The sequence below is a fragment of the Euprymna scolopes genome, chromosome 17 (assembly GCF_053919585.1).
Source record: "Euprymna scolopes isolate OS-2025 chromosome 17, ASM5391958v1, whole genome shotgun sequence".
Lineage (NCBI taxonomy): Eukaryota > Metazoa > Mollusca > Cephalopoda > Sepiida > Sepiolidae > Euprymna > Euprymna scolopes.
Window position 1 is genome coordinate 120,998,382 of NC_136498.1, and position 27,777 is coordinate 121,026,158.

A 27,777-nucleotide genomic window follows, 5' to 3' on the forward strand; every position below is an offset into this window, starting at 1 on the left:
ACCAGAAAAAGGAGTAACAAATGACTTTCTATTTAAAAATTTAAATACTTCCAAATTCCTTTCAAATATCGAAAAGTTATGAACTAGACACACTAGAAGATTCAGATAAATTTGACGATTCGTTGAGAGGTGATAAGGCAGAACATAATAAACAGAGCAACAAAATCGCCCTATATGGACATAAAGAGCTACCACAACGACTAATATTCGACAAGAGCTTTGCCAACGTCCTCGGATGAACACCACTAGCATCCTTCTGCTTGTATTAGTAGAAGGAGTCTGTCAAAGACAACAACATGATTCTTCTGGGTCAGTCTTGTCTGGGAAGCTGAGGGTAACTGATTAACAGTTTGTCTTGCTGCTGTTTTCAAGTGACAGCACAGAAGCCCTAACTCTTTGGTAGCACTTAGAGCAGCTGCTCTCTCATTAGCTGTATAATATCTGGATAGTTGTACTACAATGTCACGCATGGAAAGGGACCCTGCTACTATCTCTGGTGAGCTTCCACAAGGCCACAACTTTCTAGGTGGAACTCGGCTAAAGGAACTATTGTGTGTGTATACTTAGCATCAAAACTGACTCATGTTACCCAACTACCTCCCCAATCTGAAATTAAATAAAAATGTAATGAAATGACAACCCCAACAAATACCACGATCAAACCAGACAACTACCCAAGCAAAACCAATTCACCTTCTCCCTTGAAGCTCGCATTCATAAACATCCATGGGCTTAGAAGTAACTCAGATGATGTAGAGTCTTACCTCTTAGTAAACTCCACAGATATCTTAGCATTAAGTGAAACCAACCTACACTCCTCAATCCCCTCTAATGGCTTTAACATGACAAAATCCCCCCATCTCTGCCGTAAGAAGTCTATAAAATATATGCACTGGTTTGGAGTCTATATTCCAAACACCTTCCCCTTAACTAGAGAGCAATGTCTGGAATCGGATGACCAGGCTTATGTGTTTTCGAGTAACCTTTCATCACTGCGTTAGTTACTTATATTTTCTTTACCGTTCTCCCTCAAGTCAGGATTGTACCCTAATCGATCATATCTCAGTATAGATGCAGCACTCTCCTTAGATAGCAACACCCAAATACATGTGTTTGGTGGCTTTAATGTCCACCATCAAAATTGGCTTGGTTTCTCAGGTTGCACAGATGCAGCTGGACGCTCTACTTATAGCTAACCCATTCCCTTACACAGACAGTAATTTTCCCAACCTGCCTTCCAGCTTCACTTCTAGACCTATTCCTTAACATAGTACCTGAGGATTGTCACTAAAGCTCACAGCCCACTTGGAAAAGCAGACCATCTAGTGGTATCAGTAGACATCACACTTATATCCCAATCCCAAGGTGAGGAGCCATTGCTCAAAACGACAGGTACTATAAAAAAGCTGACTGGGAAGCCATCAGAGAATATATCAGATGCCCAATGGACCAATATTTTCTCTCTCCCTGCTGAATAGCATGTCAACGAGACAAGTGAATTGTGCAAAGCAGGCATTGAAACATGTCCCCACACAGAAGTATAATAGCAAGCCCCATTCAGCCCTATGGTTCACGACAGATTGTGCAGCTGCTATTATACAAAGATAATATGCACTCCGCCGATTCTTTTGTCATAAATCAAATAAAAATATCCAAAAATTTATAGTTGGTTGATTGGTTGTTTTTGTTTTACGGCATATCAACCCTTTTGGGTTATTTAATACCGAATCCAGTGATTTTGAAGAACATTTTTTTTAATATAATATATTTGTTGTTTTCAAGTCGGTTTCTATTTAACCCATAGTCGGAACCCTAACAGGTACTACCACTCCGGGTCAGAGTGGACCTGGGAGCAATGGCAATTAAAGGGTGGCTACATACTCCCCAAAATCCGCAAGCTGGGGCCTCACCATCGGATATAGTTTAAGGTCATATCCAGGACCCTAAAAATTTATACATGCTAGAAATCATGGTAAGCGAGAAATAGCCACAGCCAAAAGAAGGCATACTGAAATAACCAGGAAACGCATAAGGTAGAAACTTGTGATTTCTGGAAAATTTCTAAGTGTAATGAATAAGGGGCAATCAGTAATTCCTCCACGATCTAACAACCAGAAGGTTGCATACACAGCAACTGAGAAGGTGGAACTGCTTATCCGACGATTCTCCAACAACACCTTATAACCAACAAACAACTCCCTCCAAATTTCCCTATGCGGACAGAAGCCACAATTGATGTTCACAATGTCATAAAAAAAACTTACACCTCAAAGGTGTGTAGGCTTGATCTCATCCCTGCTATACTAATTAAAAAATGCTCAGCTGAGCTAGCCCCTATACTTTCCAAAGACTACAACAAATGCCTTGCTGAATCTTGCTTCCCTGTGCACTTAGTTGTCTCCCTTGATTTCTAAAATATGGCAGATCTGTCTCACTTTCTCATAAAATTTGATTTTTTTTAGTTTCATATAAAAAAAAAAACTACTTGATCAATTTACATAATTTTTGGAATATGACATTTTTATTCCATGCCGGGTACATCATAAAGATTTTTCTGTATTTTTGATTTTTAATTAGGTTGAATTCTATAGAAGTACAAATATTTTTTAAACATGATTTTTCTTAAAAACGATTTCTTCACTATCTTTAGTAGAGAGAAAGATATATTCGACCTACATTAACATTAATACTGATTTTTTCTGTGTTAGGAACATTTTCAAAAAATAAAAATAACATTAAAAATTTTTTTTTTTTTAATATTTACCAATTTTCATAACTATTTTTCTACACCCAGCTAATGTTAGGTGAGTCAGCCAGTCCTAATATATAAAATATTTTTTGATTTTTGTCATGGATAGCTTTCTTTCAACAAAATCGATATTTGATTTTGATTTGTCAGTTATTTTAGGTGGATCATTTATTTATTTTTTTAATTAAAAACGTTCAAGACACGGCATGAAGTCACTTGATGTAAAGAGGTAAAAAAAAAAAAAATGAATGATTATCAAAAAGACAGAAGATACCTATTAACCTTAGTCTTAAAAAAAAAAAGAAAAAAAAAGATGGCTTTCTTCAAGCAAAATTCCCAACGCTTGCTGCAGATCTGTCAAACTAAAAAAAAAAAAAAAAAACGTATCCAAGACAGAATATTCCCAAAACGTTTTCTTATTTACTATTAAGATTTATTGAAATTTACAACAGCTTTGTGGAATATTCTGCATTGGGTACAAGTTTTTATGTTTGATTTTAGTCTTACAGGCCTGCAACAAGCATCCGGGGGACTTTGAAAACTGAAAAGACTAAGGCTATAGATAGGAGGAAAACAGTCAGCAGGAAGTTGGAAAGAAGTTACTGGAATAGGAAGTTGTAGGTATAAAAACATAAAATTGATGAAGACCACTAGATCAACGAATCAAACGAGCTGAAACAAAGGAAGCAGGATCAGACAATTTTGAAGAACACATGCCATAATAGTATTTGTAAGAAAAGACTGAGACTAGCAACATCACGTCTGTGAGAGAGGTTGCTGAGAAGATGATCATGTTGCAATATGTCTGTCTATAAGAAGAATATAAATTATTTTGACAGAGTCAGAATTATTTTTTTTTACATGGACATCATTAAAAACACACACACATACAAATTGCAAAAACCTTACCACGCAACATTAGGTCGCCATAAAAGTGACCATGACCCTCTCTTTTCTGATGGATGACCTCATCACTTTGCAATGTCATCCACTGTGCATGATTACCGCCCCCCCCCACGATTTGTTTTAATAGATGATGTAACTATTTGGTGACGTCATCCTATATTAACTTTCTTTCAATTAAGTACATGTTTAGCTTAGGTACAAAAAAATATATATAAAGAAAAAAAGGGGGAGGGACATAATTATATTCGTCAATACAAAGTTACTTGCCTTTTTGAAAAAAAAAATATATATATATATATATATATATATATATATATATATATATATAAGTGAAAGTGTGTGTGTGTTTCTGTGTACATTTCCTGACACAATAACTGTCAATTTTCAGTCTACAGACTCGAAATTTGATATACAGGGTATGGAGATTTGTGAAAATCTTTGTAATATGTTTTCGGACAGACATTTGGCTGTTAAGGGGTCAAAGTTCAACGATTTGACCTTTGAGAACTCTACCAAACTCCTCCACCAATTTTGGGTCTAAACACTTGAAATTTTAGATATAGATTCCTTGAAGATGGATCTAACTTAATAACTTGATTTAAGCCCGAAAATGTTAAGGGGGCATAATAGGGGTCAAAGTTTTTAAAAAAATTGACCTTTGCGGTCTTTACCAAATTACTCAGACAATTTCTGGTCTAAATATTTGAAATTTTATATAAAGGGTATTCAGAGATAGGCCAAGCTTTTTAATTGGTTTGGGTCGCAAATTTAAGCTACCAATATATATAAATCTATGTATGCATGTTTGCATGTCTGCCTAAAACTTTCAACAGAGGATACAGATTTTCACAAGATCATTATCGTTTTGAAGCTCGACCCTTCAGACCACAAATACGGAAAAATTGGCTAAAAACATTAATTTCTTCACCCTCAACTGGGAACTTTTCTTACAGGGAGGGGTCGCTTTTTTCACCAATATTTTCCAATGTCATCCCCTCTTTTCAATTGTCTAGCCTTAATTTAAACCTATGTCACTTTCGGTTTGGCGGTGGTCGTAACAGCAAAGACGTCACGTTTTATTCCCCATTCTTTTCCTCCTTTGCGGTACAGGTTCAAGCCTGCCTTCCTACTACCACTTAAAAAAATTTTTTTTTGCTCAACATACACCTCCAAACACCCGGGCAACGCCGGGCTGAAATGCTAGTACAAATATATATATATAACAAAACAAAAAAACAAATTGTATGTAAAAACATTACCGAGCAACATTTAGGCGAGTACAATTAGTATAATATTTTTCACAGGAACCCGAATAATTCAGCTTGTTCATAAATAATCGATTAAATGCATTCCTGCTTTAATGCATTAAAAAGAAATGAAGAAAAGTAGCTGACCAATCAAAATGTCCCCAGCTGTGACAGTGCAACTTCTGGGTCATAAACACAACACACGAACAACACCTATTAATCCACAAAATTAAAAAAAAAAAAAATAAATAAATAAAATAAAATTAAAAAATAAAACCGGGGAAACAATAAGAATTGGCAGGTAAAAGAAAGACGCAAAACTATAGTCAACATACCGTTTCCAGGAAACACTTTAAATCATGTATTGGAAGAGACTTCAGATCATCATATCTCGTCCACTGTTTTAATCACTGACTGGACATGCAACTTTGGCTGTATTTATAGGATTGGATTGAACGCATTTTCGTAAAAAAATAAAATAAAGTAAAAAAAAAATAAAAAACCGTTATGGTCGTTTTATAATCACTTAAAAAAACAAAAAACTTTCTAATTGAGTTTTGCTGTTAATAAGTTAACTAATCACGTTATGTTTACATATTTTTTGTTCATAAATTAACTGATTTTTTTTTTTAATGGATTAGACGACGTATTATCAAAATCCCTAAATGGTTAGAAATTTTTAATTACGACTGTTTTCATAGCAACTGTTAGCATTATACTAGACTCCTTTGAGTCTAGATGTTTCACATAATATTTATCTCTCGATAAATATGCACACACACACACACACACACACACACACACACACACACAGAGTCACTAATCTATGTTTTGCTTATGACATCATAATGGATCTCTTCTCATGTCTTCCATCATGTTGTCATTCCTTTATTAGGTCATCATTTTATGACGTCATCCCGTGTGCACGGGGATAAACAAGCAAGGTAATAAAATCTAGTTTTAGTAGAATTGGAGTGATGACCGATTCTTCTTGACAGATGTTTGCCATCTCCTCAGTTAACTGTCGCACCGCTGTGTGCACGTAAGTGACTTTTGAATCCAGCTTCAGTCCTACATGAACGTGTACATATGTGACAAATTTTTTTTCCCTTCTTGTAAGGGTTTTTTGCATGATACTATTGTGAATCATTGAATGCTGTATCAGACCATTTCTAGATTTGCAGAGTAGACCACGAATATGACAGCGTTGCGAGACGTGCTGTAATAGCCTTTTCATATGACTGTAGTTCCCATTTTTGATTATGTGATTTCAGAGGATTTACAAAATATATACTATATTGTCCAATTTCTACTGTACACTCTTTAATCCTTATCCTCGAGTGGCCTCTTGGGCTTGATAAGTGGTGATGTCTATGTAAAAAAAAAAAAAAACTTTGGACAAAAGGTATCTGCCACATACGGTGCACTTCTCTAGACTTTTTAATTCGTTAAAATTATAGCCTTTTGACTTAGAACAAGTGCTTTATGCCCAGTTGATGACTGAATAGGGTTAAATTTGTGTTCATTTTTCATTAAACACTAATCTCGATTAATCCCTAACTTTGCATCAAACGAATACCATAATACTTAGTTCGCTGCACCTTATAACAAAGGTGCATGCAAAATTTTTCAATAAAAGTGGAATAGACAGATAGACAAAGAATAATCGGTACTATTATATAAAAGTCACTTTGTGTGTGTGTGTGTGTGTGTGTGTGTGTGTGTGTGTGTGTGCGTGTTTGTAGGTATCGCCAAAACTTTTGGCACATGCAACGGATCCTCAAAAGGTCGGTATCGTTTTCCAGCTCGATCCTTCGGACAACAAATATCGAAAAATTGGCCAGAAACATTCGTTCTTTCACCTTCAACTGGGCAGTTTTGTACAAGAGGGGGGGGTCGTTTTCCCGTCAATATTTTCGCAAGTCATCATCTCTCTTGCACCATAGACGCATCGGCCAAGACGTTTTCTCTCCTTCGCGTTACGTGTTCGAGCCTGCCTGCCTACTACCACTTTTTTTTTTTTATTTATTTTAAACAACACCTCTCTCCACCCAAACTGCCTACTGTTGTTTTGACCCCCCCCCCCGCTACTACCACTTTTTAATAAAAATTCCCCTTCCCACGAGGTTCCTTACTATACTACCTACAAACCCGGGCAATGACAAGTACCCCTGCTAGTATAATATAGAAGATAGATCAGCAGCAGTCAGCAGTTATTAAAGCTGCTGCTGCTTTTAAACTCTAGAGCTAATTTTCTGTCATTCACCTCCTCCCACTACTTCTCTTATCTTTCACTATTCATGTAATTCATCCTTCCTCCCTCTACCTAAATCGTTTATGTACAGATGAAAAGTTAATAACAATATGCTACACTTATTTTTTTTAATTTACATGGTAGTCACCACTTATCAAGGCCCGGAATCCAATCGAGGATAAGGTTATTGTGTGTACAGTAATTAATGGGATAATATCGTAGTAATCGTTAGTGATGGAGATTTGATAAAGTGTCTTACTTCACCTTTTCTGTCCTCGGTCAGTGGAGGAGAAATCCTTCATGACAGACCATTTTAATTTTTGTTCCTATCCAGAGTGACCTTTTTTTTTGGGGGGGGGAGAGCTGGATTTTCCCCACATTAAAAACTGACCTTGTGTCTAAATCTGCCCTCGTGGGCAGGCAAGTAAATAAGAACAATATAGTTTTGGTAGTTTAACCAGACCTTTCTTTAAATAGTTCATCTAGGAGCCGTGATCTTTTAGATCACCGTAAACGTTCTCTGATGGACGTTTTCTGATCGATGACCTCATCACTTTGCAATGTCATCCACTGTGCATGATTACCCCCCCCCCCGATCTATTTTAAGAGATGATGTGACCATTTAGTGACGTCATCCTATATTAACTTTCTTCTAATTAAACACATGTTTAGCTTAGGTACAATATGAATTATATTAGGCAAGTGTAATTTAATGGTGAAAACTGATTGGATTATGAAAGCCGACTTAGAAAAATTGATAAGTTTCCGCTGACACAGGCCAGGATCAGAGTGTAGTATCTGTTCTGCAGCTACACTCAAATTTGTTATTGTCCTTAGTCAATGGAGGGAGAAACCTTCCTATACTGAGGCAATTTTATTTTTGCATACTTCTAGAGCGCTCCTTTTTGGGGAGCTGGGGTTTTTTTTTTCCACATTAAAAACGACCTTGTGTCACATTTTGTTTTCATGGGGAAGCAAATAAATACCTACTTTTTTTTTTTTATCGTGTTTGGAAAATTAAATCCGAAAGTAAATCTTTGAAAGAAATTTCTTTTTTTTACATGTGAAAAAAAAAAAAAAAAAAAAAAAAAAAAATTACAATGAAAAATGTTTTCACGGCAGCAATGAAACTCGGAAATTCAACTAAATTTGAAAGTTAAATTAATTGTAAAAATCCCTTGAAAGATAAATATTAGTTTTCTGCAACTATTTCAAAGATAATTAGTTCAATTTCAAGATACTGATTTAAATAAAAAAAAAAAAAAATGCTTAATTATCCCCCAAAAGCTGGTTTAGTAAGAGAAATAAACAATTTCTCCAATCATAAACGACAAGGTGTTGCACAAAATTTCTATGGAACCCCAAAATGTCAAAAATTAAATTTTACTTTTAAATTTAGAGAAATTAAAACATACCTCAATTTCTGTATTTTGGAAGATTATAAAAATATTCATTAATTTATGTAATCCTATTTTGTAATGAAAAAGAAGTGCTTATTTAATTAGAATATTAAACATGTTGTAACGATAAATTAATCCTTTTTAAATAAAAGTAATAAGTGCATTTTAATTGTGAAAAAAGTCAATTCAAATCACTGATTTATACTGATAACTAGCCTGGGTGCCCGGCGTTGCTCGGGTGTTTAGAGGTGTGTGTTGAGCAAAAAAAAAAAAAAAATAGAAGTGGTAGTAGGCAGGCAGGCAGGCTCGAACCTGTGCCCCAAAGGTAGAAAAGAAAGTGAAAGAGAATCTAACGTCTTAGCCGATGTTTCCATGATGCGACCGGAAGTCAAAAGCGTTGAAATTAATCAAAGTCAATCCAACGGTGACGATGCCTTGCTAAAATGTCGTCAAAAAAAAAATCCAATACTCCTTGTACAAAACAGTTGAGTTTAGGGTAAAGGAATTAATGTTTTTGGCCAATTTTTCGATATTTGTCGTCCAAAGAGTCGAGCTTCAAAACGATACTAATCTTGTGAAAATCAGTCGCCTCTATCGAAAGTTTTTGCGAGACATATAAACATACATTTAGACAGGTGAGATTTATATTATAGACTAGCGGGGGGGGGGGATAAAATCCCCCCCTCCCCCAAAAGGAAACAATGCTACAGCTTTATTTAAAAAATTTTATTGGAAAAATTCAATTCAGATAACTTGATTATGTAGTAAAGCTGACATCTATTCAATGTAACCACCTTCAGCCTCAATCACCACCTTGATACACGTCTAGAACTCGGAGCATGCCTTTTCTACAAGCGCTGATGAGAGCTTGGCGAATACTCAGCAGATGCCAGCGATCAGGCTGGCTTTGGTGTTGTGAGAGGTCATGTTGGTGATGTTCTCAATGTATGATCAAATGAAGTAGTCTAGTGGGTTCAGGTTGGGGGAGGAGGGGGGGTCAGTGAAAAAAGGGTACAAAGTCGTAGTACTGCTCCTGAAGCCAAGCCTGAGTCTCTTTGGACTTGTGGGCCAGCGCAGAGTCCTGCTGCTACACCTAGGGTCTGCCAGCGGCCATCCGATTGTACCAGATCACCACATCCAGGTACACTTTGGTATTTACTTTCAAGCCAACTTCGAAGATGTGAAGTGGCATGATGTGGCCATCACTGAGTAGGTCTCACTAGCATTGAACCATCGAGATTTGCATTTTGAGGGTGCTGGCAATGGTCCTGTTGACAAAACTTGGATTGGTAGAGAGCAGGAGTTGTACAGCCGTGCATCTCGGATCTCACTCATTGAACATCGTGTCACTTTCAGATATGATAGAAGGCTCCTATCACTCTTGGGATTTGTAAACAACTGGCCAACTAGTAGACGGTCTGCAACAAAAAAGAAAACCGGTTTTCATCAAACGGAAATGGAATCATGTTGTCTTTTCGATGGCGACAATTTTATCGTTCCACCATGTACATAAATTCTCCTGGTTGACAGCAAAGGGGATGACCTAGATATCTTGTGAGGAGGACTTGCTAAAAGGAGTTAATTTTGCAAAAGAAACATACTCTGTTGTTTGGGAGGAAGTGTTGCCATTGGATACAGAGGATCTGATGCAGGCAGTGGTGATCAAAAGTTTTCAACCGTCTAACGTCTTAGACACTCAAGACTCGTCACCATAAAGAAGGATCATTTACACCAACGCTTGATCGATTCTTACTTTGGTTCTGCACCTTTTCTCAGATCTTGACCAGAATCGGTAACTGAGTCAGCAGAAGGGATGATGTGTGAGGTCAATATGTGCTTTGATTTCAACTCCACCTTGATCCGTGTCTTTGATAGTGGTGCTAAAATATTTGAAACTCTCAACCTCTCCAAGAACATCACCATTGAGGATGATAGACGTTTTGTCTATTGTTTTTTGTTTTTTTTTTTACATGGTGGTCACCACTTATCAAGGCCCGGAAGCCACTCAGGGATAAGGGTTATTGCAAGTACAGTACGTTAGTGTGGAGATTTAATGAAGTGTTTACTTAAGGGGGCGGTTCATTAGGAACTTATTAACGTTGGACTTGAAGACATCCAGGTTGTAGTCAGGTGGGAAGCAGGCAGGCGGAACAGAGTTTCACAGGCATGCACTTCTAAGAAAGAAGCTTTGTTCATGGAATCTACGTTTTGATTTTGGCACAGATAAAGAGTGGGGAAAATTTTTGACAGTGGTTTCAGCTAGACTGGTGTTTTTCGTGAAAGATTGGTGAGGGGGGACGAGAGATTGGAGCTCAGACGAGCACCTACCATGGAAGTAACGATAAAACAAAGACAGGCTCGCAACGTCTCTTCTGTGAGAGAGAGGTTGCAAGGCAGAGAAAAGGGCATCCCCCACTAAGTCACAAAGTCTATTTTGTACTCTGTCAAGGCAGGATAGGCTGTTTTTAGCAGCTCCTGCCCAGATATGGCAACAGTATTCCATCCTTAGACGTACTTGGCTTTTATATAGATAGAGAATTGCATCAGTAGTGAGATATCATCTGGAGCGGTAGAAGGATCCCACCATCTTTCCAGCGACCTTGGCAACAGAGTTGATGTACGTGTTCCATTTCAGATCAGGAGTAAAGGACAACCCCAGAAGCTTGTCAAAACATGGGGCTTCTCCTAGACGAGAGCCATCCATTTCAATTGAAGCCAGCAGCAATTATTTTTATCTTTGAGATATTTATTTTCGTCTCAATCTGTGACACAGCATGCTGAAGCTCATTAATCGCAAACTGAACATCGGTAAATGTTTCATAGAGTAGTGCAATATCATCTGCGTGATGATATTGCATATTGATGCGTGATGATATTGATATTTTTCTTGATGGAAAAGTTGCAGCCAACAGTGACACTGGGAAACTCTTTAAGGCATTCAAAATGACACAATACACAACATGCTAACTGCTTGAGTTACTGAATTTTGTAATTGAAATCATTTATTTAAAACGACACAAAATGGTTAATCTATATATTAATAGAATAGCTTGTGTGTTATTTATTTAGCATGTCACGCTTACATCCGAGTGACTGTCGTTTAATTGTCATGGACTTCCATTTATTGTAATAAATAATTTTACCAAGAATTCTTCATAAGTTTCGGTTTTAGTTTCAATTCAAACTGATCTACTCAAATCATATGGATGTATTTTAATTTTGAAATCGCAACTTTATAATATATAAAAAACCGATAGAACATTAACTATAATAATATATATGAAATCTGCAAGAATTAAAATATCATATTTAAGTGTACTTTATGACTGGGCTACTCCGGGCGTCCCTGCTAGCTTAGATAAATACTTTTGCAGTTTTAACAAAAGAGCTACAATAATATCAGAGTGTCTCCATTTACAGTGAACATCTACAGAAAGCCAACATCAATATATGAATAAGTTTCCATGTTAAGAATGGCTTTCTAAATAATGTAATTTCCATAGGTTATGCTAGCTGATATAAATAATACAGTAGCTGTACGTGTGTATGTCTGCATGACAAATATTTAATCAATAAACTTAAACTACCACATACCATTAACAGAAAATAGTAATCATATACGAAGGATAACGATTAACAAGTAAAATCTTTGTTTGGATGGACAAATAACGTGCACAGAAATATGTCGGAAAGTTGAAATGCAAAATGTTCATTTCAACTTGCCGACATATTTCTACCACTTTTGCCCATGCACAAATCATTCATACTTGAAGTGTTTTAAATCTTCATACTTTGAAGTGATTTAAACCTTTCTTATCTATCTGTCAATAGCTAAAACGGTAAGGAACACAGCTGGAGCACTAAATGTTTTGGTTTCGATTCTAGCCGATGGCACCTAAATCATTCTTTTCTTTAAATTTTTGAAATCAGCACTATATACAGATATATAAATATTCAATAGAAAATTGGCTCTGTAATAATAAATATGAAATCTGCATAAATTAAAATATATTTAGGCGTATTTTACAACTGGGCAAGGTCGGGTGCCCCCACCCCCTCGCTAGTAATCTATAATATAAATCTCATCTGTCTGTTTAAATGTATGTATGTTTGTATATCTGCCTAAAACTTTCGACAGAGGCGATGGATTTTCAGGAGATCAGTATTATCTTGAAGCTCGACCCTTCAGACAACAAATATAAAAAAATTGGCTAAAAACATTAATTCCTTCACCCTTAACTGAGCACTCTTCTACATGGAGGTGTCGCTTTTTTCGCCGATATTTTCAAAAGTCATCGCCCCCTTTTCAATTGTCTAGCCTTAATTTAAGCCTTCACCACTTCCGGTTTGGCGATGGGCGCAACGGCAAAGACATCACTTTTTTTTTTTCCACATTTTTTTTTCCTCCTTCGTGGTACGGGTTCTGGCCTGCCTGCCTACTACCACTTTATTTTTCTGCTCAACACACACTTCCAAACACCCGGGCAATGCCGGGCACCCAGGCTAGTAAATAAAATAAATATGTGACCTCGATTGGGAAAGAAGAAAAGGAACTGATGAAGATGGAGATGGTCACACTCATTCTAGACCATTCATAAAATAATACGATGAAAGTCTTGGAGTGGCACTTTAAAATTCCAATTATGCTAAATGCAATAAATTCAAGCATTTCGTTAGTTTTTAAATAAAGATTGGTAATTTGGATTATTTGGACAACTACTCTCATCTTGGTTATTTTCACAACGTTTTAGCCGATGTAACCTCCGATATTCTTCAAACGCACCTTTGGACAACTATTCTCATCTTGGTTATTTTCACAACGTTTTAGCCGATGTAACCTCCGATATTCTTCAAACGCACCTTTGGACAACTATTCTCATCTTGGTTATTTTCACAACGTTTTAGCCGATGTAACCTCCGATATTCTTCAAACGCACCTTTGGACAACTATTCTCATCTTGGTTATTTTCACAACGTTTTAGCCGATGTAACCTCCGATATTCTTCAAACGCACCTTTGGACAACTATTCTCATCTTGGTTATTTTCACAACGTTTTAGCCAATGTAACCTCCGATATTCTTCAAATGCACCTTTGGACAACTATTCTCATCTTGGTTATTTTCACAACGTTTTAGCCAATGTAACCTCCGATATTCTTCAAACGCACCTTTTCGTTTGGGTTTTGTATGTTTTAGTGTCGCTGATTCGGCACCAAATCAGTTTTTGTTTTTTATATTTTTAAAACGAATTCATTAAACAAAGATATGTTTTATTTGGATAAAAAACAGATAAAAAAATTAAAAAGAAAAAAAAATTAATTTCTCTTCCCTGCAACCTCTCTCTCACAGGAGAGACGTTGCGAGCCTGTTTGTTTTATCGTTATTTCCATGGTAGGTGCTCGTCTGAGCTCCAATCTATCGTCCCCCCTCACCAATCTTTCACGAAAAACACCAGTCTAGCTGAAACCACTGTCAATAATTTTCCCCACTCTTTATCTGTGCCAAAATCAAAACGTAGATTCCATGAACAAAGCTTCTTCCTTAGAAGTGCACGCCTGTGGGACTCTCTTCCGTTTGCCTGTTTCCCACCTGACTACAACCTGGATGTCTTCAAGTCCAACATAAACAAATTCCTGATGAACCGCCCTCTTAAGTAAGACTTTATTAAATCTCCAATATTAACGATTACTACGATACTATCCCATTGATTAGTGTACACGCGATAACCAAAAAAAAAAAAAAAAAAAAAAAAAAAGCAAACTAAAAAAAAAAAATAACCGTGTTTATTTAAAATAAAAAAAACACTCAGTCATCAACAACGAGATTATATTTTCGTAGTTTTTCTTAATTTTTCCTTCAATAACTACAAGAAACCTTCTCTACTACCAATAGCAATGGCCAAGAACACATTGCCTGAAAGTACTTCTTTTAAACTCCTCGGCCTAACGTTTACAGGGAATATGAACTGGAATAGATACATTGAGAGCATTGCCAAGGCTGCTGCAAGGAAGGTTGGCTCCCTCTACCGTGCTAGAAAACTACTTACGCCTGCCAGTATCCTATACCTCTATAAGGCCACCATTCGCCCATGTATGGAGTACTGTTGTCACATCTGGGCTGGTGCATCTGCTGCTTGTCTCTCGCTCCTGGACAGGGTTCAAAAAAGAGTCGCCAACCTGATAGGTCCTGAACTGTCATCTAGGCTTCAACCTCTGTCCCATCGACGAGATGTTGCATCCCTCTGCCTGTTCTACAAATACTTTAATGGTGAATGCTCTGACGAACTGCAAACACTTGTACCTCCCCGACGTAACTACCCCCGACAAACCCGACAAGCTACTAAGTCTCATCCCTTTACAGTAGAGATCCCTAGGTGCAAGAAAGCCTTTTACTCCAATAGTTTCTTCCCCAGAACTGCGGGTCTTTGGAACTCCCTTCCGGGATTCTGCTTTCCCAACTGCAATGATATGCAGAAGTTCAAGTGTAATGTTAACAAACATCTTTCTACTCTTCTCCCCTCATAATGACCCTGCTAATTAATTCCCTAATAGTAGCCCCCTGCTTCAAAGTGGCACTGTGCCTTGTTTGGGGTGAAAATTGAATTAAAAAAAAAAAAAATAGTTTTTCTTAATTAAAAAAAAAAATTTTAAGAAAAAAAAGAAAAAAAAACAAAGAACTTACAATAACCATGTTTATTTAAAACACAACATAAAAAACAGTCATCAACAACGAGATTATATTTTCATATTGTTTTTCTTAATTAAAAAAAAAATAAATTAGTAAAAAATATTTTATAAGTCTTTAATCCTTAAAAAAAATTAAAAAATAATTAACCAAAACGAATGATTTTTCTTAAAAACAGTTAAATTAACATATTTTTATATTGCTTTTATTAATTAAAAAAAAAAAAAAAAAAAAAAAAAAAAAAAGAAAAGTTATAAAATCTTTATAAAAACGTGACTGGTGTGATCAACGCTGAATTGTCCATCCGTAGAATCAGGCACGCCGAAACAACCCATTCCCAGCACCGTTTACTTAATCCATGGGTGTAGATTGTTCCCACTCAAATTGTTGTTTTCATTATTATTATTAGCAGTTCAGCCCGGCTTTGCTCGCGCCCTATGTACTGTTCATAACTTTATATGCATATATATATATATATATATATATATATATATATTAAAAAGTTTGACTCCTGTCCAATAATCTACCTCTAAAATTTCAAGTGCTTAGACCCAAAATTGGCTGAATAGTTTGCTAGAAACCGCAAAGGTCAAATCTTTTGAACTCTCACCCTTTGGCAGCCAAATTTTTGGACAAATACCGATTAAAAAGCTTGCCCTATGTCTGAATACAATTTATGTAAAATTTCAAACGTTTAGACAAAAAAAAAAAAAAATTCGCTGAGTAATTTGGTAGAGTATGCAGATCAAATTTTTTTAAAACTTTGACCCCTTAACATTTGTTTTGGGCTCAAATCAAATTAAAAAGTTTGATCCATGTCCAAGTAACCTACATTTAAAATGTGAAGTGTTTAGACCCAAAATCGGCAGAGGAGTTTGGTAGAGTTTTCAAAGGTCCAATCATTGATGTTTGACCCCTTGACAGCCAAATTTCTGTCCGAAAAGCGATTAAAAAGATTTTCCCAAATCTTAATACCCTTATGTCAAATCTTAAGTCTGTAGACTGAAAATTGACAGAATAGTTTGGTAGTGAAATGTACCCCCCCACACACACAGGCAATTTCACTTTTATAGATTATTCTTAGTTATTATTGGAGTAAGAATTGAAGCTCAGACCTTCAGAAGTGACTGTCACTTTGAAGTAGTTGTTTTTATGCAATGCTTTTTACCTATCATGACATGGATATCTGTGGAGAATTTGGTTATCGTTACGATTACTGTTTTCACTTAACTTCCGATTGAATTTTCCCAACGTTAAGGTTTTTTTTTTGTTTTGTTTTTTTAAATTTTGATAAAACCCCTTCTTTCGATGAAAGGACCTTCTATACTTTCACCTAACAATTTAATAAACAAAAGATACCGTTAAAAAAAACAAAAGACAAAACAAAACAAAAAACAATTAAAAACGAAGGAGCAACCAAAAGTGGAGTGGACACAGTAATCGAAAATTCTAGTATAAATTTAGGGCAGCCTAAAAACTCATCTAGACGTGCAAGATCATATCACGGTATGAATTTAATCAGGAAATTAGGAAACCTGTGGAAATTCTGCAGGAATAAGCAGACTCCTCATTGGTCGGATTGATCGCCCATGATTTTGTTTGAACCTATCAGATTGATTGTTATTAACTTTGCTAGGACGATACAAAATTTAGACCAAAGTCCTTTGATTTTACATTTTGTACCGCCCTAGAAAAGATCCACAACAAAGGAAAACCGTAAAGGCTGTCATTATGAGACAATGGAGATTAAATAGGCTGTGACGAGGGTTATTAACATGCTCACACAAGAGGACTTCCATGGGGCTTTCCAGAAGTTGTTGGAACGGTACAACAAGTGCATTGCATCCGGAGGAGATTACCTCAAAGAGGACTAGAATTTCATGTGTGTATTATCAATAAAAAAAGCCTATAAAAAACTTATCGAAGGCACCCCATAAATTAAAACGGGTTTGTATTACTGTACACAGATTCGAAAAAGTTGTCAAAAAAACAAATATATAACAAATAAATATTATCAAAGGCAAGATAAGTTACTTTTCTACCAAACTGGATATATTTTTTTGTTTTTATTCAATGTAACATGTTTATTCAGCTCGAAAAGCATGTGTTTACCGATGTATTGGAAAATTCAAAATGGCGCCCGACACTCTCTTTAACATGGTAAGTTTGGGAAAAGGTGTTATAAATAATAAACTAGATAAAATACTATTTAAAAAAAACACCGAATATATTTCAACTTATGTCACGGTAACATATAATGAACGAATTTCTAACAGTATTTTGTCTAGTTTATTATTTATTTTCCTGAACTTACTGTGTTAAAGAGAGTGTCGGGCGCCATTTTGAATTTTCCAATACATCGGTAAAATCTGTATGCTTTTCGAGCTGAATAAATATGTTACATTGAATAAAAACACGAAAAATATATCCAGTTTGATAGAAAAGTAACTTATCTTGTCTTTGATAACATTTACTTGTTATATATTTGTTTTTTTGACAACTTTTTCGAATGAATGTGTACAATAATACAAACCCAAAATATCGTAAAAACTGAATTTAACTTGAACCTACTACGGAAAAAGAAATTATCTTTTTAAATTTAGTTATCATCAACTGATAAATTATTGCAAAATAAAATTAAATTAAAAAAAAATCATTTTTCTTATTTCGAATTATTTAATCAAGTAAAAATTCCATTTTTTTACTTGATTACTAAATTTTAAAAGCTGTATTTTTCATTATTTTCAAGTTAAATTCAGTTTTTACGATAGTTTTGTTTATCAAAGTTTTAGGTAATTTGCTAGAATAAATTTTTAAATTTAGTAATCAAGTAAAAAAAAAAAAAAAAAAAGAATTTTTACTTGATTAAACGATTCAAAATAAAAAAAAATGATTTTCGCTTTAATTTGATTATTTTTACTGTGCAATATATTCATATTAGTTTGAAATATGTAAAAAAAAGTTCAATGTGGCCTGGTTATCCCACTGAAGAACCCGCAGCAAAGAGTTGCTTTTCAGAGGTATTACCCACAACCTCCCCATATTAATTAAAAACGGCTTCCCGAATAGACACCCCCTCCAACCTCCCATGTTAAGAACGGCTTTCGGAAGAAACACCCTTTGCAGGTAAAATCTTCAGTGGGACAAAACAAGACTACATTGACAATAAATAAATGAATAAATAAATAGTCCACTGATGTTGGCCCACTGCTACGAATTCAGATTAGGGGCATGTGAGCGAAAAAAAAGCGAAAGTAGAATCAGGGAGACAACAGCTACATGAGAACCTAAGCGTGCATAAAATTTTACGTGATAAACTGGGGTCTTATTTTATTTTATTTTTTTTTTACACTAATTTCGACATAACACGCAACTCCGTAGTATTTTTTACATGAAATGCATTCGTTTCAACATGCACTATTCTGTAAAAGCACTTTTTTTAAAAAGAGGATTAAAAAAAAAAAAAAAAAAAATGGGGCTTATGCAAAAAAGGTACCGTGCTTTTCCTTTCTTTTGATAAGATTTTCAAGTTAAATTCAAGTATTTTTAAAAATTGTTTGGTAAAAATACAGAATAGTTACAAAGCATAATCTCCATGTTAAGAATGGCTTTTAAAATAATGTTATTATTTCAGCACGGTACCTTTTCTGCATAAGTACCCCAAAAAAAAAAAAATATTTCATCAAAAATTACACACAAACGAGAAACAGACACAAGAGATCTTGTCTGGAAGTTTTAATAATAAAAAGAAAAATTAACTACGGGATTATCGTGTAAATAAAAAAAAATAGTTAACTTTAGTTCCTTACCTTTTTTTTTTTTTTTTTTTTTTTTTAAATATAATTTCGTTTCCAACTTAATTTAAAAAAAAAGAAATCCTTTTATGGCTGCTTGGAATGCAGTCGTCGTTATATCAAATGCGGTGAGAAAACTAGCGATATTTGCAGAGTATAAAAGGGCCCATCGTTTTTGAGAAGGGAACGTTTAAAAAGTAGGCACTTCCACATTCTTGTCAGAACATGTTACCAAAACAGGTAAAGCTGCCGCATCCTTTCCACCCTCGAAAACTACTTTAAATATATATCATGATATGATGCTGAAAACGGAAATAACGTTTAAAATTCCAGGAAACAAGTAGTTTCCAAGATATGAAGAAATTATAGTTTCAAAAAAACAGGGGACAGGATATCACTTTTCGGTAAATATGAAGAATTACTCCACCCTCGAAAATTCCTTTAAAATTACCACTCTTATAGGTTTTTGGAGTCGCTGAAAACGAAAATAATGTTTAAAATTACGGCAAACGAGTCGTTTCCAAGATATGAAGAAATGTTAGTTTTAAAAAGTGAGGAATCACTTTTCTATAATAATTTAACGTAAAATGATCACCCACTTTATGGCCAAGAATTTTCTTGGGGGGGGGGTCGTTTCTACCCTCGGAAAATCCTTTAAAATTACCTGTTTTCATTTGGTGGGAGGCGGTGGAGGGGCGGGGGTGTTTTGGCGGCCGTTATGAGGCAATGAAGATGAAATAGGCTGTGTACAAGTTCTATAATTGGACGAAAAACAAACCGGCAGTTAGTCCCCCCCCCCCTTACAAAAACAAAAAAATCATAAAGTGAATGCATTTCTTCATATCTTGGAAACTACTTGTTTCCTAGAATTTTAAACGTTAGTGGTAATTTTAAAGAATTTTCCGAGGGTAGAAAGGAAGCCCCCCCCCCCCCAAAAAAAAAACAAATCCTGGTCACAAAGTGGGCGGTTATTTTACGTTAAATTATTATAGAAAAGTGATCTCCCACTTGTTAAAACTAACATTTCTTCATATCTTGGAAATTACTCGTTTGCCGTAATTTTTAACGCTATTTTCATTTTCAGGTAATTTTAAAGGAATTTTCGAGGGTGGAGTAATTCTTATTTACCCACTTTTCTATAGGTACCTCCAACGTGCGCCACAGTTTTAACCCCCACCTCCTGTATGTAATTGTAATTTAATATTATCATCCTAACTTTTTTACCATTTAAAAGAAGCTTCAAATAAACGAATATTTAAAAAAAAAATTTTTTACAGCATACAAACGGAAATAATGTTTAAAATTACAGAAAACAAGTAGTTTTTTTGTTTTTTTTTTACATGGCGGGGTCATCACTTATCAAGACCCGGAGGCCACTCAGGGATAAGGGTTATTGCGTGTACAGTTATCAAGGAAATAGTATTGTAGTAATCATTAGTATTGGAGATTTGATAGAGTGTCTTCCTTAAAGGGGTGGTTTGTCAGGAATTTGTTTATGTTGGATTTGAAGACATTCAAGTTGTAGTCAGGTGGGAAGCAGGCAAACGGAAGAGAATTCCACAATCGTACACTTCTGAGAAAGAAGCTCTGCTCATGGAATCTACGTTTGGATTTAGGCACAGATAAAGAGTGGGGAAAATTTTTGACAGTAGTTTCAGCAAGACGAGTGTTTCTCGTGAAAGATTGGCGGGGGGGGGGGGGGAAGAAAGATTGGAGCTCAGACGAGCACTTGCCATGGAAATAACGATAAAACAAAGACAGGCTAACAACATCTCTTCTGTGGGAGAGAGATTGCAAGGAAGAGAAAAGGGCATCCCCCACTAAACCACGAAGTCTATTTTGTACTCTGTCAAGGCAGGATAGGCTGTTTTTAGCAGCTCCTGCCCAGATGTGGCAGCAGTACTCTATCCTTGGACGTACTTGGCTTTTATACAGATAGAGAATTGCATCAGTACTGAGATATCTTCTGGAGCGGTAGAAGGATCCCACCATTTTCCCAGCGTCCCTGGCAACAGACCTTATGTACGTGTTCCATTTCAGATCAGGAGTAAAGGTCAAACCCAGAAGCTTGTCAAAACATGGAGCCTCCCCAAGATGAGAGCCATCCATTTCAATTGATGCTAGATGGGGATCAGAGCGTTGATGATGTAAAGATAGAAGCTTGGTTTTGGATGCATTAAAAGTAACCAGCTACCTCTTTCCCCACTGTACCATGCGCTCAAGATCAGAGGAGAGAAAATCAGAGAGAATTTTGTCATTTACGGCTTTTGATGTGTTGCCCTAGATGGTTGTGTCATCAGCATAGATGTCAACGAATGACTTCCAAAATATGAAAAAAATTACAGTTTGAAACCGTAGGGGATCACTTTTCTATATTGAAATAAGCATCCACTTTATTGCCACCTGGGGGGGGGGGGAGCAAAATAGGCACACACTTGTGCATACAACAATGGCCACCACTTATAACAATAACTAGACTACCTGTGACCCGTTGGGTCAGTATGTTATATTATCTATGGAATTAATGTATGAGCGTGACACGTGTGACGTAAAGAAAATAGTTTTTGTGACGTAACAGAAACATTTCTATGAAAGTATATTAAAATGAAAAAAAGAATATAGATAGATTTCTACGAGTCGTTCTGTTTATAATTGTTTATTTTTGGGAAAAAATTTTTTTACAGCCATTGAATTTATAAGTAGTTTGCCATACTTATAGGTAAATGTGCACTGAACAGATACAATAATACTTAAAAGTTAAATTCAAATTTTGATATATCTTAATTAAAACGCAAAAAAAAAAAAAAAAGCCCAAAAAAAATCAATTGGGACGCTAAAAACGTACACAGTAAAACAATACGTTTTATTGTCGTGTTGATTATTTGTAACGCAATTTAAAAAAGAAACATTTTTGGGGTTATTTATTTATGTTGGTAGTGTAGAAAAAATGTATGAATGTTTTTTAAGAAAGGTGTATTAAAAAAATGGAGAATAAATTGAAAAAAACAGGAAGACGGTGGATAAATCGCCGTTGTAAAATGCTCTTATGGTTGTTAACAGGTTAAAGTAGATTTATTTGTAAGAAAATTGCGTTAAAATAACTTAAACGTAATACGGAAATGAACAACGATGTAAAAAAAAAAAAAAAGCAGAAAGTATTTATTTGGCTAATTTAAACGTGAAAAAAAATTGGGACACTGAAAACGTACACAGTAAAACAATACGTTTCATTGCCGCACTGATTATTTAGTATAATATATATCGTATATATGAAACAGGTCAATGAATATGCATATTTGTAATCACTTTTTGCCTTTGCTTCCCATATCTAGAAGTTTTTTATTCAATACATTTAAGATATTCGCTTTTCTAAGGACGTCTGTTTGTTCGAACAAAACCGGTCCAGTGATTTATGTTTATTTGTTTACGCTGTTATGGGTTTATGTTTATATACGCATGCGCAACCGAAAGTCGTAAACCGGATGTTGGGATACAACACCCGTTACAAGGTCATTTGAGTTTTATAATTATATAGATAGATTACATTGCTTATCCGGAAAACAACTTATTTGCAGAAAATTAAATTGCGATATTCGTTTGCAGCACACCTGAAGCCCCATAGGTTTTGTGTTGGTCTACCAGGCTACAATAATCCATTTTACGTTAAATTGTGTTCATTTTACGTATTATTTTGATATTGATAGTCTTATCACTAATATATAGATTCATACTTTCCCCTCAGGTATAAATCTTCGCCGACCTTTAACTTGGAATATAAAGTCACTCATTACAACATTCTATTTACATAATATTGTGGTTAAAAAAAAAAAAAAAAAAAAAAAAAAATGCTGTTTTTGTTTTTTTGCCCAATCGCAACCATAATACTATCGTCCATTTAATTTGAGACTTTTTTTTTTTTTTTTTTTTTTTTTAATCTCTATATAAATAAAATGAACTCATTTTTTCTCGTCTGATTTTGACATTAATAGGATTAAAAATCAAGATATTTCATGCAAATATAATATGCACAAACGGCAGAACAATATCTGAGGTGTGTTATAGGCTTATTATTTCTCAAATTCCTCGATAATCTTAGATTTCTATACTTTTTCTGCTGAGAAGTCACGGCCAAAATCGGTTAAGATCAATGGAAGTGGTAAAATATTTTCTCTCTAATAAATTCCTCCTCCCCCTGCCACCACATAACACCGTTTGGGGATCGTTCACAAGGAACAGTTGAGAAGAGAACACCGGTTTGGCTTCGTAGTTCTTTCATGTGAAGTTATTTAAAATCACTAAACTAAGCTGCAGTGATCTGTGGCGTAGTGGTTAGCGTGCTGGACAATTCACATTATATTTTCACGTTCGCGCCGACCTACCGTAGTCGTTTTTTTTTTTTTTTTTTTTTTTTCCTAAACAACTGGAATGGACTTTTCTTGGTGGCCGAACTGTTAACGTTGCAGATGTTTTTTTGTTTTTTATTCACACTTTATTTTCCTACTTTTACTTATGACTCCGGGTTTGATCCTTCCTACTTACCTACCATAACATTTTTTAACCCCCCCCCATCCCGGAAACAAACACTCGGGCAACGCCGGGTACCCCCGCTAGTAGAAAATAAATATCACTCAGATATGGAATGCAGGTTATGATAAAAATAAACACCTGTTCTGGCCTCCGTCAGAAGAGAAATCCTTCTAGACCAAGTCACCCTTCGACAATCAAATATTGTATACTATCTTCATACAAAGAATGCCAACAAAATCAGATTTTGCATTTCAATTTTTTTTTTTTTTTACAGGTTTGATTATGTTGGATCATTTGAAACGGCAAAGAATAAGACATAATAAAATGAAAGCATTACAAAGATAAGCCAATACAAAATAATTAGATTTATTGACAACTTGAGACAATGCAAAGTGTTAATGCAACTAATGCGAGTGCAAAAAGGTTCAAAGAACGTTCTAGGTGAAAGGATTGTGTTGCTGGAAATCTGTTGGCGTTTCCTCTTTCTATTTCTTTCTTCACATACCCAAATTCAATTCACTTCTTCAAATCGTTTAATATTAAATCTTTCTTACCTATCTCTCGATAGCTACATCCGTAGGGAATGCAGTTTGAGCACTAAATGTTTTGGTTTCGATTCTAGCACCCAAGTTATTCTTCTTTTAACTTTTTAAATTTGATACTATGTTAGGTACAATATAATATTCAATAGAGAATTGGCTCTGTAGGAAATCTGCAGGAATTAAAATATATTTAAGCATATTGTATGACTCCGCTAGTTAAGAAACATTCAAGTTAATTTACTAATAAATACTGAGAATTTTATTAAGATAGGATAATTCTCTTATGTTTTATGGATTTTTTTTTTTTTTTTAAATTTAGGAATATTCTTTTTAGAGGTTAGAAAACTTTTTTTCTGTTTTACATAGGCATCAACACTTATCAAGGCCTAGAGGCCACTCGAGAATAAGGGTAAAAGAGTGTACAGTAGTCAATTGGACAATATAGTAATTGTTAGTAATGGAAATTCGGTAAATTTATTAACTTAAGTGGAACAGCTCATCAAGAACTTGTTTAGGTTGGACTTGAAGACAACCATATTGTAGTCAGCTGGAAAGTAGGCAAACGGAAGACAGTTCCACAGCATGCAGTTCTAAGAATGAAACTTTGTTCATGGAATCTATGTTTAGGTTTTGGCACAGATAAAGAGTGGGGGGGGAATTATTGATAGTGTTTTAAGCTAGACTAGTGTTTCTTGTGAAAGTTTGGCGAGGGGGAGGGACCATAGATTGAAGCTCAGTCGAGCACTTTCCATGAAAATAACGATAAAGCAAAGACAAACTCGCAACAAAGAAAGAGGTTGCAGGAAAGAGAAAAGGGCATCTCCTACGAGGCTACGAAGTCTATTTTGAACTCTATCAACTTTTAACTTTCCACATCCCTATGATTATCCGAGAGTAAGGGTGTGCTATCAAATTATCCACTGGGGTGTTGACATGCCATAAAAGAAACCTACACCAAAGTTGCCCGATTACTTTTGACTCAACCTGTACAATAGAGGAGAGGGGTACGTCAAACGAGTCGCTCAAAAAGAAAGATGTACACCATTTGAGGAACGCTGTCATTTAGTAAAATTAAAGTTAAAAACCACAAGTTATCAACCTAATGAAATGTGTAGAGAGACACATCAAGTACCCAACAGGATTGGTTGGTTGGTTGTTTTTGTTTTACGGCATATCAACCCTTTTCGGGTTATTTAATGCCGAATCCAAAGATTTTGAAGAAAAATTATAATATATTTGTTGTTTTCACGTCGGTTTCTATTTAACCCATAGTTGGGACCCTAACAGGTACTACCACTCCGGGTCAGAGTGGACCTGGGAGCAACGGTAACTAAAGGGTGGCTCCACACTCCCCAAAACCCACAAGCTGGGGCCTCACCACTGGATATAGTTTAAGGTCATATCCAGGACCCCCATTGAGGGACTTTTACCCTCTGCAAGAGGGCAGTCTGCATATTCTAATGCCCCACCGACAGGGCCATTCGACAGGAAATTAAATGCTTTAAAGCAGACATGTGAATCTATCTAACAAAGTTACTCTGTTGGATTTACAAAGTCAGACCCAAATAGCATTTAAGCTGACAAATCTAAATTTGCTTCTGAGTAGCCAATTTTCATTTGCTTTTGTGTTAGTAAGCTTGAAGAACAAGACATGTGGTTACATTTTTTTTTTTTTTTTTTTTTTTTACACAGTGATCACCACTTATCAAGGCCCGGAAGCCACTCAGGGATAAGGGTTATTGCAAGTACATTACGTTAGTGTGGAGATTTGATGAAGTGTTTAATTAAGGGGGCGGTTCATTAGGAATTTGTTAACATTGGACTTGAAGACATCCAAGTTGTAGTCCGGAGGGAAGCAGGCAGACGGAACAGAGTTCCACAGGCGTGCAGTTCTAAGAAAGAAGCTTTGTTCATGTAAATATGCATAAAAATATGAAATGTGGCACAAGGCCAAAAAGGGGATGGAGTAATTCTGGACTTAACTAATATATATTTTTTAACTTGACTAATCTCAAACACCAAAACAAAATACACATGTGGGCAGCCGGGAAATAAAAATATAATAATGAAAGAAAATTTTTTTTTCTTTACCTGCACTTGAAGCGTTGTATATTAATTGAAAATTAAAATAAGAATTCCATATGAAAATGAATACATTTAGAAGTCTAAAAAAAAAAAAAAACGACACATTTTTTTTTTAAATAAACGAATTTATTTGCTTATATATTATAACATCGAAATATATTTGATATAAGCAAATAAATTTATTTAAAAAAAAAATGCCTTCTAAACGTATCCATTTATATACATAATTCTTATTTCAATTTTAAAAATATTATATACAACAAACACAAAATATTTACAATGAAAGAAAAAAATGTGTTAGTATAATACGCCCCCCCCCCCCAAAGATTGTGGCAGATATATATTTTGTCAGTCAAACAAAAAAAAAAAAGATGCAGGCCTACAAAAAAAAAATAAATTAAAATGGCGACTAGTGATTCCTTTATTATTAAGAAGGAAGTGACGTCAGTGGATTGTCAGTCGAATGCAACAGTTATTATTGCATTCGTGTTATTGGCAATATAATAACATACTTAGTTTGGTTTTCTAAATTTTGAAATTACCAACCACTTGACAAAAACAACCATGATGGAAAATCCTGTGTTTGGCTATGTAAAAGTGACGATAACAACCATTAACAAACTTTAATAAACAATCTACACATTACGAAAGGAACCATTTCAATAATTTAGAAGAGAAGCTAACAAACAACTATACATTTTTTTCGTATAGTTTTCTGTTGAGTTCTCTGCTAAATACCCACCGTTTTTGGTTTTAATTTTTACCCTAACCCAAGTTATAGGTTTGGTTGGCAAAAATCGGTTTACTTCTGTTCATACTGAATAGAAGCATAAGAAAAAAGAAAAGCAAATACCCCCCCCCCCTTTACTAATACACCACTCTAAAATCGAAAATATTTTACGGGTATTTTTTCTTATAGTTAAAGTATTTTTTTTATTTTCCATACTGGCCAATGCTGGAACACAGCTCCTGCTAGTGAGATAAATTGATCTAAAATAGTGTCACATAGCATCTTTTAGGAATGCTCTAACGTTAATATTAACCAAATATTTTTTTATTTAAGAAAAAAAAGCTGCCTATTTAGAATTAAACTTGATGAAAAACAGAAATACAAATCTTTATGATGTACATATTCGTTACAGAACGGAGTTGTCATATTCCAAAAAACACGTAAAGTCATCAAGTAATTTTTTTAACTATGAAAATCAAATTGTTTGAGGAAGCGAGATAGCGTTTGAGAGTCGCCATTTTGTTTTAAAATCTAAGGGCAACAACTCAATTCGATTACCGAGATGTTTTTGTATTCAAAATAATTAAAACTTTACAACATCGCTAAAAATCTGGATTTTCTTTGAAAAAAAAAAAAAAAAATAAATAAAATATTAAGAAAAAAATCAATTTACGTGATTTTTGGAATATGACATGTTCGTTCCATGACAAGTACGTACATGATAAAAAAAATTGTCTTCATTTTATCCATTAAGCGCAATTCTAAATAAGCACCAAAAGAAATCCTCTACGTTTTATACTTAAAAAGTAAAGATTATAATAAAAACACAGACATGTGCCACACCCCACCCCCACCTCTT

At 35.1% G+C, this 27,777-nt stretch overlaps 1 protein-coding gene across 6 annotated transcripts in view; it reads right to left on the reverse strand.

The window, feature by feature from the left end:
- The window catches only part of LOC145296946 (choline-phosphate cytidylyltransferase A-like), a 241,808-nt gene that overhangs the window by 199,989 nt on the left and 14,042 nt on the right, over positions 1-27,777 (reverse strand). The window contains exon 1 of one of the 6 annotated variants that reach the window (XM_080143158.1): positions 5,238-5,665. The exons of 4 other annotated variants lie outside the window; for them this stretch is intronic. The gene's annotated coding sequence lies outside the window, so the exon portion shown is untranslated. Of the gene's footprint in view, positions 1-4,914; positions 5,010-5,237; positions 5,666-27,777 lie in introns of those variants that run through there. One more of the 6 variants, XM_080143161.1, reaches the window with a different exon arrangement.